At 36.2% G+C, this 18,426-nt stretch overlaps 1 protein-coding gene across 1 annotated transcript in view; it reads right to left on the reverse strand.

Annotated features, from left to right (window-relative positions):
• Positions 1-14,756, reverse strand: part of LOC110453250 (glutamyl aminopeptidase-like) — a 105,273-nt gene extending 90,517 nt beyond the window's left edge. Inside the window, exons 1-2 of the mRNA XM_021502120.1 lie at positions 14,728-14,756; positions 217-798 (exon numbers count right to left, since the gene is read on the reverse strand). The gene's annotated coding sequence lies outside the window, so the exon portion shown is untranslated. The remainder of the gene's footprint in view (positions 1-216; positions 799-14,727) is intronic.
• Positions 14,757-18,426: the final 3,670 nt, after the last annotated feature.

Genomic DNA, 18,426 nt, shown 5'->3' on the forward strand with positions numbered 1-18,426 from the left:
GCTGTTTGACATCTTTCCAGGAAGAATCTGTACAAATGCGACGCAGTTTCTGCGCAAACAATTTTCGTCTGCAGACAATCTATACAACAATACGTTCAATTTATTTCCCAATGATAAACTTTTTTTAAGAATCTTTGAAAAAAACCAAAAGTTTTTGAGTAGTTTATATATATTCCTTCAAATTCACGGAAATGCTGGTATGAAATACATACATACCAAACCAATCTCCCTCCTGGAGAAACGCCTGTCTACCATACGCGAAGGGGCTCCTTACTATCCAAGCTGGTAGTTTCCAATATTACCGAGATTTATGCGCAAAAACACAGATTCAAGTAAAAAATCTCCAATATATTACCCAGAAGTGTTTTCAAAATCATAAATGCCAAGGTCTTTCTGGGGTTTAATATCTCTCTGAATCGTATATATCTCCATTCCGTTAAAACCTTTGCGTTTGAATGCCTTACACGTTCCACACGGCTACGTATATGTACATGCTATGAGTTTAGCGTGCAGTCTTACGTATTGGTCGTATATTTAAAGCTCCCCGATAAGGTAAACAATCTTCTGAATTACCGCTCTTAAGCGTCACTGCGGTAGAATTATATCAGAATTTCCAAATTACATTATGTCACAAATAACGTTACATTTTGAAGAAAAGCATGTCTTTCATAGGCAAATCCGTTTCTACTGTGAATCTGGGAATAAATTTGAATGTAGATCAGCGCATCTTTTCACAATTAATCGATTTGTGTTTTAAATTCACTTCCTAGGCGCACTCGTCTTTCCGCCCCGATGTTGCTGAAATATATGAAAATATACATATTTATACCAATTGATATGAATGACTTCCAGTCGCTGGTGCATTTAACACAAGCAAGGTTATGGTCCATTGACTTTCTGTCAGAAGTGAGGTATTTTAAGATCTATTTACACTAATGTATATGAATAAATTTAATTCTCTACTGTTTTAAACACGACAGAGGGTGAGGTTACAGTTCAGAAACTTTTGTTCAAAAATTGAATTATTTTAAGAACCAATGATGCTTATCTTAAATGTCATTAACCTCGCTGATGAAAAGGCACTCTATTGTAAATTAATGAAAGTTCATATTTTGAGCCATTTAACATAAAAAACATGTTTTGAAATATTTTTTATCGATTCTTCACGGACCATTTAACAAATGATGTCATATAGAGGCTAAACAAGATACATGTAAACACACAACATAAAATCTTAATCATAAGTGTTAAATCATTAATATAAATAACTGTAGCATGACAAATTATAATATATCATATGTTAAAGTAAACAACATGCTTCAAACAGGAATTAATAAAAGGGGGTACGGATATACCTTCTGATATACAGATATTTTCCCTGTCCTTTATTTTATTTCACATATTGGCATACAACACTAAATTTAACGTATACAATAAATACTTTCCCGAAGGGCTGCTCCTAAATAAATTGTATATACACAATCACAATTTGTTAAGACCATTCTTTAATGGTCGACACAATTTCCCCCTGCACCGAGAGTCGAACCCGTGCCCAATAGTACATTGTATTCAAACGGTGTCAATCGCCCTAGACTATACGACCAATCCGAGCTGTCAATTACGCTATACCTTCCTGTACGACCAACAAGGGCTGTCAATGGATCTAGACCTTCCTGTACGACCAACAAGGGCTGTCAATGGATCTAGACCTTCCTGTACGACCAACAAGGGCTGTCAATTGATCGAGACCTTCCTGTGCGACTAACCGGAGCTGTAAATTACGCTTGACCTTGCACCCAACAGTATCTGTAAAACACTCTAGACCTTATGACCAGCCCAATCTGTCAATTACGCTAGACATTACGACCAACCAGAGCTGTCGAATGCGTTAGACCTTACGACCAACCAGAGCTCTCAAATGCGCTTGATCTGAAGACCAACTTGATCTGTTGATTACGCTAGACCTAATGACCAACTGGAGCTGTTGATTACGCTAGACCTTACGACAAACTGGAGCACTCAAATGCGCTAGACATGACGACCAAATGGAGCTCTCAAATGCGCTAGACCTTACGACCAACTTGATCTGTCAATTACGCTAGACCTTACGACCAGACCTAGCTCTCAAATGCGCTAGACCTTACGACCAACTTGATCTGTCAATTACGCTAGACCTTACGACCAACTTCATCTGTCAATTACGCTAGACCTTGTGACCAACCGGATCTGTCAATTACGCTAGACCTTACGACCAACTCGATCTGTCAATTACACTAGACCTTGTGACCAACCGGATCTGTCAATTACGCTAGACCTTACGACTCATCCGAGCTGTCAATTACGCTAGACCTTACGACTAACCCGAGCTGTCAATTTCACTAGACCTTACGAACAATCGGATTTGTCAAATACTCTAGATCTAAAGACCAAAAGGATCTCTTAAATACTTTAGATTTAAAGAAAGGCCCGACCTGTCAAATACGTTAGACCTTATGGTAAAGAGCGGCCGAAGCTGCCAAGTGCTCTAGATCTAAAGAATAGCCCGGGCTCAATTTCAATTGCAATTCAAAATTATTACCAAATGCACATTGCATATAGGTGTACAGAAATATACATATAGATAAATACTTTACAAATATCTTGTACAATGGCGGATAACATATGCAATAGATTCAATTCAATACATAATAATTACAAATTCATGAAATAGTCATAAGTTTGGGAAAACTTTAAGCATTTCCTAAGGTAACTTAACGGACTCCTATGAAGCATAATTTAGTTGTTTATTTCTAGGAAATAACAAAAACTTCAAAGTCAATCATACAACCTCAACACGAAGGTAGAACGAGTACTATATTATATAATGAAATGAGATTATAACTCATTGTGAAGTAAAAGACATATATCTCAATCGCATTATACAGTAACAAAACGTTTATAGCGAGACTTTGATACAGTTTATATATCATAATATACGACATCTCTTAACAGCCGCTTGAATCAAGTATTACTTAAATTTCTAATAAGTTTAAAAAAAATGCTAGACAGTAGCTCTATTAATTTAAAAACAGAAGGACGAATACGATAATATGTCTTGATATACAATACTCTTAATTCTAAAAATACAGGACACATAAGAATGAAATGAAACTCATCTTCGACATCTCCTAGATCACATGAAGTACACAATCTCTGGTTTCGAGGCACTGCGTTATATCTACCTGTCTCTATATTAAGGTTATGTACTTTCAGTCTATATTTCGCAAACGCTCTAGATTAAAAAAAAAAACACCGAGGATGTTAAGCGTTAGATCTGACGACTGACCGGGGCTGTCACATGTTCGAGATAAAACAACCGACTAAAGCTGTCATTACAGCTGTCAAACACTATAGACTTCACGACACATTACAGCTCAATCAAACGATAAAGACTTCACGACACATTACAGCTCAATCAGATGATATAGACCTCACGACACATTACATCTCAATCAAATGCTATAGACATCACGACACATTACAGCTCAATCAAATGCTATAGACTTTACGACACATTACAGCTTAATCAAATGCTATAGACTTCACGACACATTACAGCTGTCAAACAATATAGTCATCACGACACATTACAGCTCAAACAAACACTATAGACTTGACGACACCATCACGACACATTACAGCTCAATCAAATGCTATAGACGTGACGACACGTTATAGCTGTCAAACACTATAGACTTCCCGACACATTACAGCTCAATCAGATGATATAGACCTCACGACACATTACATCTCAATCAAATGCTATAGACATCACGACACATTACAGCTCAAACAAACACTATAGACTTGACGACACCATCACGACACATTACAGCTGTCAAACAATATAGACATCACGACACATTACAGCTGTCAAACACTTTAGACATCACGACACGTTACAGCTGTCAAACACTATAGACTTCACGACACATCACAGCTGTCAAACACTATAGAATTCACGACACGTTACAGCTTAATCAAACACTAGAGACTTGACGACACATTACAGCTGACAAACAATATAGACATCACGATACATTACAGCTGTCAAACACAATAGACTTCACGACACATTACGGCTCAATCAAATGCTATAGTCGTGACGACACGTTATAGCTGTCAACCCCTATAGACTTGACGACACATTACAGCAATCAAACACTATAGACTTCATGACACATTACAGCTCAATCAAATACTATAGACTTCACGACACGTTACAGTTGTCAAACACTATAGACTTGCCGACACATTACAGCTGTCAGACAATATAGACATCACGACTCATTACAGCTGTCAAACACTACAGACTTCACGACACGTTACAGCTCAATCAAACACTATACACTTCACGACACATTACAGCTGAATCAAATGCTATAGACGTTACGACACGTTATAGCTGTCAACCCCTATAGACTTGACGACACATTACCGCTGTCAAACAATATAGACAGCACGACACATTACAGCTGTCAAAGAATCCACACATCCCGACACATTACAGCTGTCAAGCACTATAGACTTCACGACACTTTACAGCTGTCAAACTCTATAGACTTCACGACACACTACAGCTGTCAAACAATATATACATCACGACACATTACAGCTCAAACAAATGCTATAGAACACATTACAGCTGTCAAAGAATCCACACATCCCGACACATTACAGCTGTCAGACAATATAGACATCACGACTCATTACAGCTGTCAAACACAATAGACTTCACGACACATTAGAGCTGTCAAACACTATAGACATCACGAAACATTACAGCTCAAACAAATGCTATAGAACACATTACAGCTGTCAAACCCTATAGACTTCACGACACATTACAGCTCAATCAAATGCTATAGACGTGACGACACGTTATAGCTGTCAAACACTATAGACTTGACGACACATTACAGCTGTCAAACACTATAGACTTCACGACACGTTACAGCTGTCAAACACTATAGACTTCACGACACATTACAGCTCAATCAAATGTTATAGACTTCACGACACATTAGGGCTGTCAAACACTATAGACTTGACGACACATTACAGCTGTCAAACACTATAGACATCACGACACATTACAGCTGTCAAACACTATAGACTTCACGACACGTTACAGCTGTCAAACACTATAGACTTCACGGCACAGTACATCTCAATCAAATGCTATAGACTTCACGACACATTACAGCTCAATCAAACGATAAAGACTTCACGACACATTACAGCTGTCAAACACTATAGACTTGACGACACATTACAGCTGTCAAACACTATAGACTTCACGACACATTACAGCTGTCAAACACTATAGACATCACGACACATTACAGCTCAATCAAATGCTATAGACTTCACAACACATTACAGCTGTCAAACACTATAGACATCACGAAACATTACAGCTGTTAAACACTATAGACTTGACGACACATTACAGCTCTCAAACACTATAGACTTGACGGCACATTACAGCTGTCAACCACTATAGACTTCACGACACCTTACAGCTGTCAAACACTAGAGACATCACGAAACATTACAGCTGACAAACACTATAGACTTAACGGCACATTACAGCTGTCAACCACTATAGACTTCACGAAACATTGCAGCTGTCAGACCCTATAGACTTCACGACACCTTACAGCTGTCAAACACGATAGACATCACGACACATTACAGCGGTCAAACACTATAGACTGCACGACACATTGCAGCGGGCAAACACTATAGACTTGACGAGACATTCCAGCTGTCAAACACTATTGACTTCACGACACGTTACAGTTGTCAAACACTATAGACATTATAGACTTGACGACACATTACAGCTGTTAAACACTATAGACTTGACGAGACATTCCAGCTGTCAAACACTATTGACTTCACGACACGTTACAGCTGTCAAACACAATAGACATCACGAAACATTACAGCTGTTAAACACTATAGACTTGACGAGACATTCCAGCTGTCAAACACTATAGTCTTCACGACACGTTACAGTTGTCAAACACTATAGACATCCACGACACATTACAGCTGGCAAACACTATAGACTTGACGACACATTGCAGCTGTCAAACACTATTGACTTCACGACACGTTACAGTTGTCAAACACTATAGACTCGACGACACATTACAGCTCTCAAACCCTATAGACTTCACGGCACATTACAGCTGTCAAACACTATAGACTTGACGACACATTACAGCTGTCAAACAATATAGACTTCACGACACATTACAGCTGTCAAACACTATAGACATCACGAAACATTACAGCTGTCAAACACTATAGACTTCACGAAACATTACAGCTGTCAAACACTATAGACTTCACGACACATTACAGCTGTCAAACACTATAGACTTCACGAAACATTACAGCTCAATCAAATGCTATAGACTTCACGGCCGACCGGATTGGATTTCGATATCATGTCAAATGTGTTCGTAAGAACAACGCCTTCAAACAGTTCGTTCTCTTAAAATACTGCAAATCAGTTTATCAATATGTTACTCAATTAGGAAGTCATTTCATTAAATGGACATCTTTCAATTCTTCCTTATTTGGGTGGCCCCTCAATCTGTGTTGACTCTACTTTTTATAACAATATTATCAGTTACAGAATAATACTTTTGTTTTTATATACAACTTTTATTATTCCTTGTTACTACAGGATTTTTTACACTTTCTATTTCCATAAGAATAAGATCTCCTTTTCTCAAGCCAACATAAAGTTTCCGATTACATATACAGGGTTACATGTGACATTGATAGTCTGACTTATTGGATCCTTATAAAAAACGCGAAATATCAAATAAAAACAGTTTTTAACGTCTGTGAATCAGTTCATGATAATAAGCGAAGTCAGAATTTCGGTTAATAGACGTGTTTGGATAAAATCAAGATGTGTTTTCTAAGGGGTCAAAACCGAAATACTAGAATAAAGCAAATCAAGTACGTCTGATAAAATTTGTGTCAGAACAGATTAAAAAATAAAAGGCAACAACAAATATTTTAATTGTCAAATTTGATATCGTACGGTGTTTGTATTTTTGGTTTCTTTCTTTCTGCCATGTGGTACCTAAGATTCTAATTTTAGTTTTTCAAATTAATGCAACAATTGACATTAATCGTGTAGCTATGAATGTATCTGCATGGGTTTACATACCCAATAACAGTCCTTTTGGAATTTGTGCCTATATATCTAAAATATCTATGTATTCCAAACTGACCTAATAACGATTTCTCCGCTGTCTACCACACAGAATAAATCTAAATGGCTGCATAGCTTTTAGTTTACGCGTGCGTAAACACGTGCAGTGTCATAACAGATGTAGGTTCCGTATCACGGGGAAGTCTATATATCTCCCGTGCTGCGATAACACTGGGCAATACGCTTACACCTTACTCCTTTTTATCTAACATTCTTTTCCGTGCAAAAATTCGTCCGAACTCTAGTGCAATTCGTTCTATTTCACCAACACTTATCTTTCTTCCCTTTCAGATATATAGCTCGAAATCAGGTTGTTCTTGTTTTAGGTATCACACAATGTTTTCCTTTAATACACGGGCGAATTTTCAAAACTAAGATTCTGTCTACCAAGTACGTTGAGTACATGTGTACTTAGCCAAAGAAATTGTTCGGTTCGACGCTTTTATCGGTTAGTTTATTCTTTTTATCGGTTATTCTAATCTTTTTATCGGTTACGTTATGGCGTATTATCTAATAAAATCCCCGTATGCTGTGATAGCCGGGTTAATTTCTCGACAAGAATAGTAATGCTCGCCTAATACAAACGGTGCCGGATTTGTTGTGGTAGTGCTTTCAAGAAGATAATTGTACATGGTGATTCATTTTAATTAATTATATGGCGGGGAATATTTGATTGCGAGAAGGTTATCAAATTACCAATATTTGCAACAGATCTGATATGGTCGATAGTAATATAGGAAACCGTAGCAACGATAAATATATCCGGAATTACTGATAAAATCCATGTTGGCACACGATACAAGAAGGGAAGTCGTAAACAGCCAATGGATGTTGAAGGTTGATATAATACGCGAAACCGAATCGCGATAAGGATCGATATATCCGAATTAATTATTTCAATTAATTCAAAACGCATGTAGTAGACTTGATGTAAACTGATCACAACAAAATAGAGTAAGAAATGAAATGTAAAATCAGGGCCTGGATGATAATAGCATTGTTAGCTTTACGATTGGTTTATGTGATTTTTAGTAGGCTATTTCTAATCTTACTGAAAATCTATTCATACATTGTGATTTCTGTCTGCAGATACTGAACTCAGATTCCCTATATATATCAAAGCTTACCTTTGAATTTCTATCTATATTTTAATATAACAGATTACAAGTTTGCATTAATTTTGCGTTAAGCTTATCAAGCCTTGTACAAAAATGCAACCAGGGAGACGACAGCCACCGCCAATTGATTTACGCTATCGAGGCTCTAACAAACCTCATCAAAGTATATTTCTGCAGGCTAAGCTGAGGAAAAAACTAGGATTGAAAACAAAAAACTCCCCGAACGACAAACACTTCGGAAAATAATATGATTGACAAAAACCCAAACCATAGATCCAATTCACAAAAAAATATGTTAGAGAAAAAAAAGGAAAAACACAAGAGAGAGAAATTTACACAAAGAAAAATAATGAAGAAATCACATCTTTCTATTGATCAACGGGATGGGGAAAAAAAGAAACAAACAAACTATATAGATAAACATGAAATTGAACTCGAAGGTCAATTTTGAAATGTATGCTGCAATGTAGGAAACGGAACGTCTTTAGAAGGAAAACTACTTCGACCGGGAATACAAATGTTGCATTTTATGATCTTGTCCTTAACGGCATTTGCAACGAACTGCAATCATAGCACGTGCAGTGTTACATATATCGCCAGTGCCCGCGTTATCTCCGCGTGGACTAAGTGGCACTTCTCGTCATCACTTAGAGTGTCATAAACGCGTGACGTAGAACGCTTGTTACCATGGCGATTGCCGTTATTTCTCTGTGTTTTATGACAATGTTTTTGTTATTTAATCTGGGAAAGATAAATCCGGCAGTTTGTATCAACTCTGAATCAGAACTAGTGAGATCTGTTAGGGGTTACGAGACTAGAGATGTCAGGCGAGAGTGTTTGCTACATGTTAAAGTAAAACATTTAGGAGGCACGGTAGTCTAGTGGTATGACGCCGGGCTCGTGACCGAAGGGTTACGAGTTCGACTCGCGTCACTGTGTTTATCTTTGAGCAAGATACTTTACTCCGTTCGTTCCAGTCTACTCGGCTCTAAATGAGTATACGTGGTTGGGCATTGTTGAATGCTAGCTGTGAGCTGTATGCTCCGCAGGGAGTTGAGAAAGATATTGGCTGGTTGCAAAGGCCCTATAACCACGGATAATAATGTTCGAACCGCTTTGAGACGACCTACGAACTAGGTTGTGATGAAGCAGTGTATAAGAACCTCAAACTTTTGTATCATTATTGTATAGATAAATATACAGCGGGACTTCGTTATTCTGTCTTGTCCAGCAAAAGTTTGACGTTTTAAAGGGGTCTACATCACATCGTTGATATTTATAAAAAGACGTGTTTAGATAAAAAGGAAAAGAGGACCGTAATAGAAGATGGCGGTAAGCGAGGTGAAAAACGAAACGAGGGACATTTTATCGAGTTTCTAAAATGTTGTAGCTTCTTTATATTTTTATTTTTCCAGCAGATTGTTTATTATCCTTCTTTTTATATTTTTTTTTATTTTCAAAAGATATTTTTTAATACAGTGACATTAATAATGGAGCAGTAATTTACTCAGATCATACACTAACCTATTTGTCACCAATCATCTTTCATATCACCACTCATGCCATACAAATTATGCAAAACGAAATTTGTATCACTAAAGACTGCATATGGATAGGTATTATTTCATTTAATATCACACTGTATTGCTTTAAGGAAGAAGGAAGGATAAAAGGAAAGAAAAAGAAGCTGGTAAGAAAATAAAAAAAGAGAAAGAAGAAAAGAAAAGATAAAGACAGATATCAGGACAAGCATGGAAGGAAATCAAAACAGAGCTAGACACTAATTTAAGTTAAGTAACAGAATTGTTACTGAAAAATTAAGATACCAGTCTAAATCATGTCAGGTTTTATGCCTCTTTATATTTGATTTACTGCAATTCAGTTGATTTCCTTTATTTTTTGGGGAATGTGTTTTATGTGTCCTGTCTGTTAATTCCGCATCCAGTTCGTAGCGTTAGTTGAAAGTATGATTTTAGGACATGAGTCATCGTCAAAATCAGTTGTGTTATTATTCCAATGTATACAATGGAACCTCGTTATACTGCCATTGTTGGTGTTATAACGAGGATTGCCAATATAACGAGGTTTGTCGATATACCGAGGTTTGTCGATATAACGATGAGTAAAGAAAAAAATGCTTAAATTATGAAGAAGGAAACCTTGAAATACGCTAACGGTAAAAGAGGTAGAAATTATTACATTTTGCATGAAATATGAATCTCTACAGTCTTTGTAAATTCCAGTCGACTCATTTTGAATAATGAATCAATAAAATAAATTTGCCTTAATCAACCTACCTTTGGGTTTAACATCTGTGTGTCTATTGAAATGGTTATTTTACATAAAATATGAATCTCTACAGTCTTTGTAAATTCCAGTCGACTCATTTTGAATGATGGCTAAATTTTAATGAGATTGCATTATTTGTTTGTCTTTTTCGATAAATCAATGAGTACAAGTCCTATGTTCACTGATGCTATTTATAGAGTATGTGTTATTCTGAGCCGGTATGGATTTCCAAGAAGGAATTAACCCAATACTTTAACACATCCTTGTACTCTATCATTTCTAAAGGGTAATTCAATATTCATTATGATTCAATCTGTCATTATATTCACGAAATTTAGAATGCCAAACGTTCAAATGATGGCAGAATAACGAGGTTTTACTTTAAACAATATATGAAATACCTCATACAGGTCTTCAGTCATAATGCTAAACACACAATGCGAACAAAAATAATATGATTTTGTATAGGAAAGGCTAAAAAGGTCGATAAACTAATTGACCTGTCTAAAAGCGTCTACAAATGATAATATGATTAGTATGTGTACAATGGTTTTATCGACTACATGCATGATACATCGTCCCAAACTACAACTTGACAGATAGCTTGTATCACTGTATAAGATCAACAACCGCAAAGTTTCCCTACGTTGTGACCCCTGCACGCGCTGTATGTTCACCTCTCGCGTGCACGCATTACGTCTCATTACTCTAGTAACACTTTAGTTCATTAACCGCTCAAAGCAGACATAAAGTTGGATGGTATCGCTATCGGTACCGCGTGTCTGTATGTATATATACGTTGCGTCCATTTACACTATGATAACGGATGTCGAAACATTGACGTCGGAATCAAAATACTTAATTGGTGGTCTATATGAAACAGCGGGGGCGGGGGAGGGGACGTTGGGAGGAGATTTTTGGAAGTAAGTAATGATACCAGGCGAGTATTGGGCTGAATTCGGTGAAAACGGAAGGGGCTTGAGGGGAAGGGAGGGAACGGAAAGGGGAAGGTGGGAGGGAAGATGGAAGCGGGAGTAAAGGACAAGATCATAAAGGAGGAGGGTAGCAGAAACAGAAGAGTAGAGGAGCCGAAGAGGGGAGAAAAATTGAAGTAATAAGGAACAGAAGAAGTAAATGAGAGGTGCAGAGAGACATACATTACGGTAATTTATGGGAATTAGACGACAAGCTGGGAGAAATGTGAGACGAAACGGTATGTCAGAGTAAAGAAAGAAACGGAAGAGAAAATGAAAGAGGGAGTTCCGGGAAAAAAGAACAAGGTCGATTGCCTTCAATTCAATCCTTGACGCCACACTTTGCTTGTATAAAGCTTTGTGTACTTGTTCTTACCATGCTGGTCATTTTGTATATATATATATATATACGGATTAGTTGATGTCAGGCTTATTTGTAATCGGTCCAATAGTACTTGGCATAGACTATACATTTTTCATTATAGAATTCAATGAAAAATAATTAATATGATATCATCTAATATATATTCGCGTTAAAATATAATTTAAAGGCGACATTGCGAACTAATTCATTTGTCACTCTTTTGAGGCAATGCGGGCCTTTTGACAAGTATGCCAATATTACACAAAACGAAGAAACTTTAATATCATATCTAAAAATGTTCATTTCGGCTGGCTTGTAGATATATACTACTGCTATTGCAAAACTGATTAAGGAATAGTGTCACTGAAGGAAATATTAAAACTTGTCTGTAGAACGTGAACAGTTGGTGTACTATTCTGTAATGGTAAAGTTAAGTAATTTGACACTTGAAAAAACAAGGAAGTCGCGACACTCGACAAGTATATCAAAATACGCAGATATAAGTTGACCTGGGGCCAAATCAAGAGCAAATATCAAACTAAACAGTGCGTTTGATATTTTAAAGTTACATTGACAAAGTAAGAATGTACATAACAGCATACATTGTGTATCTACATGTGTTGTGTATACTTCGATATAATGCCATTCGCCTCATCCGCCACCTCGCTTACCGCCAAAATATTTCAAGATTTTCTTTCATTCATTTTCTTAAACAATTCCTTACCCTGTTTTTGTTATAAAAATTCCTTACCATATTTTCTTTTTAAAAATTCATTACCATATTTTTGTTATAACAATTCCTTATCATACTTTTGTTAAAACAATTCCTTACCATATTTTCTTTTCAAAAATTCATTACCATACTTTCGTTATAACAATTCCTTATCATATTTTCGTTATAACAATTCCTTATCATACTTTTGTTATAACAATTCCTTACCATACTTTCGTTATAACAATTCCTTAATATAGTTTCGTTATAACAATTCCTTACCATAATTTTGTTATAACAATTCCTTACCATATTGTCGTTAAAACAATGTTTTACCATATTTTCTTTAAAACAATGTTTTACCATGTTTTCGCTATAACAATTCCTTACCATGTTTTTGTTAAAACAATTCCTTACCATATTTTCGTTAAAACAATGTTTTACCATATTTTCGTTATAACTATTCCTTACCATACTTTCGTTATAACAATTCCTTACTATATTTTCGTTATAACAATTCCTTAATATAGTTTCGTTATAACAGTTCCTTGCCATATTTTCGTTATAATAATTCCTAATCATATTTTTGTTATAACAATTCCTTACAATATTTTCGTTAAAACAATTCCTAATCATAATTTTGTTATAACAATTCCTTACCATATTTTCGTTTTAACAATTCCTAATCCTATTTTCGTTATAACAATTCCTTACCATATTTTTGTTATAACAATTCCTTACCATATTTTTGTTATAACAATACTTACCATATTTTCGTTAAAACAATGTTTTACCATATTTTCTTTAAAACAATGTTTTACCATATGTTCGTTATAACAATTCCTTACCATACTTTTGTTATAACAATTCCTTAATATAGTTTCGCTATAACAATTCCTTACCATATTTTCGTTATGATAATTCCTAATCATATTTTCGTTATAACAATTCCTTACCATATTTTCGTTTTGACAATTCCTAATCATATTTTCGTTATAACAATTCCTAACCATATTTTTGTTATTACAATTCCTTACAATATTTTCGTTTTAACAATTCCTTATCATATTTTCGTTATAATAATTCCTAATCATAGTTTCGCTATAACAATTCCTTACCATATTTTCGTTATAATAATTCCTAATCATATTTTCGTTATAACAATTCCTTACCATATTTTCGTTTTGACAATTCCTAATCATATTTTCGTTATAACAATTCCTAACCATATTTTTGTTATTACAATTCCTTACCATATTTTCGTTATAACAATTCCTTACCATATTTTCGTTATGACAATTCCTTACCATATTTTCGTCATAACAACTCCTTACCATATTTTCGTTATAACAATTTCTTACCATATTTTCGTTATTACAATTCCTTACCATATTTTCGTTATAACAATTCGTTACCATATTTTCGTTATAACATTTCCTTACCATAAATACTTATAACAATTTCTTACCATATTTTCGTTATAACAACTCCTTACCATATTTTCGTTATAACAATTCCTTACCATATTTTCGCTATAACAATTCCTAACCATGTTTTCGTTATAACAATTCCTTACCATATTTTCGTTATAAGGATTCCTTACCATGTTTTTGTTATAACAATTCCTTACCTTATTTTCGTTATGTCAATCCCTCACCATATTTTCGTTATAAGGATTCCTTACCATGTTTTTGTTATAACAATTCCTTACCATGTTTTCGTTATGACAATCCCTCACCATATTTTCGTTATAACGCCAGACCTCCTTATAACGTCGATATTAATCTGGACAAATGGTGGCAGTGTAAAGAGATGTACTTATGTAGCGTTAACCTTCACCGATATCACAAATAAAGAAAAAATCTCATAAATATACCATCACAATAATTATTAAAATATGTAAACATTATATAACATACAGATCAAAAGAATAAACATTCTATTACTACCAGACCGTACACGTGGCCTCAATAAGTATATATACGTACCCGCAATAAAACTACTCGGAATCCACGTCAGTAAAACGTTGTGTAGGGAATCTTACCACACAGGGAAATAGCCCACTTTCCTAAGTGAGATTAATAAACTAACGACCGCTCTGCCGTTAATCACCAGGCAAGTAGCAGGCTACTCGATAGTTCCCATCACTCAAACGCTTAACTTACGTAAGATCTCAAACAGTTTACAAGCAGCAATGTGATGCAGACTCTTCTACACATCTGCCTAATGATTCCATTTAACTTTTGTCTTTGGTGGAGTCGCTACAGGAGTACAGCAGACGCGCGGGTCTTTGGCGCGAGCGCACGTGAATAGTAATTAACACCGTAAATTGTTCAAATCGTTGGTAGTGTTTCTAATTTCGCCTGCTAACAATTGACTGTATAAAACTAATTGTTCTGCGACTGTTTAACTTTAAAAACAAATCAGCACAATGCAAATCAGAGGAATGATATCATTCGTTCATTTTCAGTGATTATTTCACCTATAATCACCACTTCCGTAAAAGCTGATTTATCATACTCCTCCTCTAAAATAAATCCTTAGTCTATTGGTTCAAAGCCCAAAGGAACACAACACTGTGCTAGCATATGTTCACTCCCTCTATGTATAATGTTGACTACTTACCGCACTTATTCGCGTGTTTTTGTTTTGACACTAATTCGTCGTGACGTATATAGCCCAGAACGTGCATCTCACGTGCAAACTTAAAACGAAGCCCCTGTGATGTCTTGAAAGCTATATGTATGAGAGAAACACTGATGTACTTTCACTAGTCTAGGCCTACTTCTGTACTGGTTTGAGATTGGAGTAGAAAACAGCTAATTGTACAAAGAAGGCAATCAATAAATACGAAGGCTTAGATCGTACGAAATCTAGACCATTATGTTGTGTAAATGTCGCCGGTAAAATTTGTATAGGGGTCCCATATATGTCACGTATATACTGTACAAAACAACAGACGACCGTTCTTATGGTCGTCCCCAGCTGTGTATGTATACACCCATTTACAGACGTTTTTTTAAAAATAATTGAAAAATGAAGTGTATATAATAATGAAGTAGGTTTTGTGATATTATGTCAAGGTAGTGTCAAATATGTATTCAGAGTAAGTCACCGTATGTTAACTCTCGATATTTTGTGAACCGTCTAGATGGTTCGTAATGTTTTCTAACGAGGCCCCTTACAGAGAAATCGATTTTTTTTTCTTTTATACTTTATACTTTCTTTTCTTTTGTTTTGTTTTGCTTGAAGTCTATTATGTTTTGGCTAGTGCGCGTTTATTATGTGTCAGGTATATGTCTTGCGTGCGAGGGTTGTTTTGTGAGCAAGCGATCGCAGCGTTTTCCATTCTTGCAACAGTTATAAAGTCATATGACGACATTGCATTCATAGGCAGGTCACTCAGGGTTTTCAAGTGCTGTCATACTGAAATGACATAACTTTTACACAGTGTAAACATAATACCTCACCTGGTCACTTTACTCTGACCGAGTAGAGTAACTTTTGGGGATTTGTTTAGTTTTTGTTTTACGTCCTTTTAACTGCTTTGATCGTTGAAGCACGTGCTAGGGTTTGATGTTGGAGGAAAACCGGAGCACCCGGAGAAAAGCTTCCGACCTGCGGATTTTACCTTGCGACTCGAACTCGCGGCCCAGTGGTGAAAGGCAAGGGATTGTCAACAGACGCTTTAACCACACAGCTGTTTGGGATGGATTGTACGTACTTGTTCAAATGTACGTGTGTGTAAGAGATGGTATACATATGTGTGATATATTTGCACGTGTGTGAGGTAGAATGCTTGTGCGAGAGAGAGGATGTATACTGGTGTGAGGGTTGGCTCTTCATGTGTTTATAGAAACGAGGATATGCTTATGTGAATGGTAAGATGTGTGTGTGTGTGTGTACGTGGGGTATGTGTGAATGAGAGAGGATGCATATGTGTAAGTCCGTATGTTCATTTCTATACAAACATTGTTTGCATTTAAGGAGGTATAATACCTTACAGCATATATATCTTCTCCCCAAAAGAGTTCTCATACAATAAAAACTGTAAAATACAGTGAATATTCTAGTAAATGTAATATTTTTGATATATCTCTTTTAAAAACATCGACTCATTTTTAATTGTCAACAGATCATTGGAAGTATTGGACCTTTTTTGTCTTTACTCCTGTCCCCACGTACACACTACAAAAGACACCCACACCCACACACACCCCCAACACCCCCACCCGCCATTATTCCTCTTCCTCCTCACCCCTCCTCACTACCCGCTAATTCTCTTAACGACGAATTGGTTAGGTTTTGAATTTATTTATGTACAGGTATCTTAAATAATCATGTACGCCCTACTTAATCCCTAAGGCATGTACACTTACAGGTATGCATGTATCATCACAAAAACAGGTTTGAAAAGTCTGGCGTAGTTCGAGGTCTCGCTGATTTAAAAGATTAGCAGATTTCAATAGTAACTTTATACCAACGAGAAGGGCTTAACTTTTGTTAGCGACCGAGATGTATCGGAAATGAATAGCAAAGACGATCATGTTGTCTCTGCACGAGTTACCGAAATTGATATGTATTATACATATACGAATTGCAGCAGATCCTTTATTTCTGCCATTGTTAACACGTATATATCAGTTGAGTATTTAAGTACATATATCAAAGGTTATTTAATGTGGGGGTCTTTAAGACGAGTTCCCATATTTGTAGGTTACCGGGTCAAAATTTCGTCATTCATTGGATGAAATTAATATCGGGATCGTTCTGTGTTGAGAACAAGTATGTTCAAGTCACGTGATGTGTACAATGTACACTTGTCATTGAATGGAAGTTCTTTATCGTCGACGAATTACTTTTGACCCTGTAGTTTCGTGTTACGAACGTACATGGGAATGAGACAGAACAATAGTACATGGTGTCAACACATACTTCAAGGACAAACCATAAAGAGGACACAGGGACCTGAGGAGACACCACAAAAAGGAGATACGTCAACAATATATGAAGTAACAACAAAGAAAAGACAACAACAGGTACTGAGGAGACACCAAAACGAAAGAGGTCAAAACAACAAAAGAACAAAATAAAATGAAAGACAGCAACAGAACCTGACGAGACATCAACACGATTGGCAAAACAATAGGAACTGTGGGGGACACCTAACCAAAAGGGAGACGGCGACGAGAACTGAGGAGACACTAGCAAAAAAGGAAATACATCAACATGATCGGAATTAACAACAACATAAAGGAAAGACAATACAAGGAACCGATGAGACATACAAAAGAGGGAAGAAAACAACTGAGGAGACACCACAACAAAAGGAAAGACAACAACAGGAACTGAGGAGACACACGAAACAAAAGGATATACAGCAACAGGAACTGAGGAGACACACGAAACAAAAAGATAAACAAAAACAGGAACTGAGGAGACACACAAAACAAAAGGATATACAGCAACAGGAACTGAGGAGAAACCACAACAAAAGGAGAGACGACATCAAGAGCTGAGGAGAGACCACAACAAAAGGAAAGACAACAACAGGACCTGAGGAGACATCAAAGCGGATGTCAAAACAACAAAAGCACAAAGTAAAATGAAAGACAGCAACATGATCTGACGAGACATCAACGCAAAAGGCAAGACAACAGGTACTGAGGAGACACCTTACCAAAAGG

This window comes from Mizuhopecten yessoensis, unplaced genomic scaffold (assembly GCF_002113885.1).
Source record: "Mizuhopecten yessoensis strain PY_sf001 unplaced genomic scaffold, ASM211388v2 scaffold7205, whole genome shotgun sequence".
NCBI lineage: Eukaryota > Metazoa > Mollusca > Bivalvia > Pectinida > Pectinidae > Mizuhopecten > Mizuhopecten yessoensis.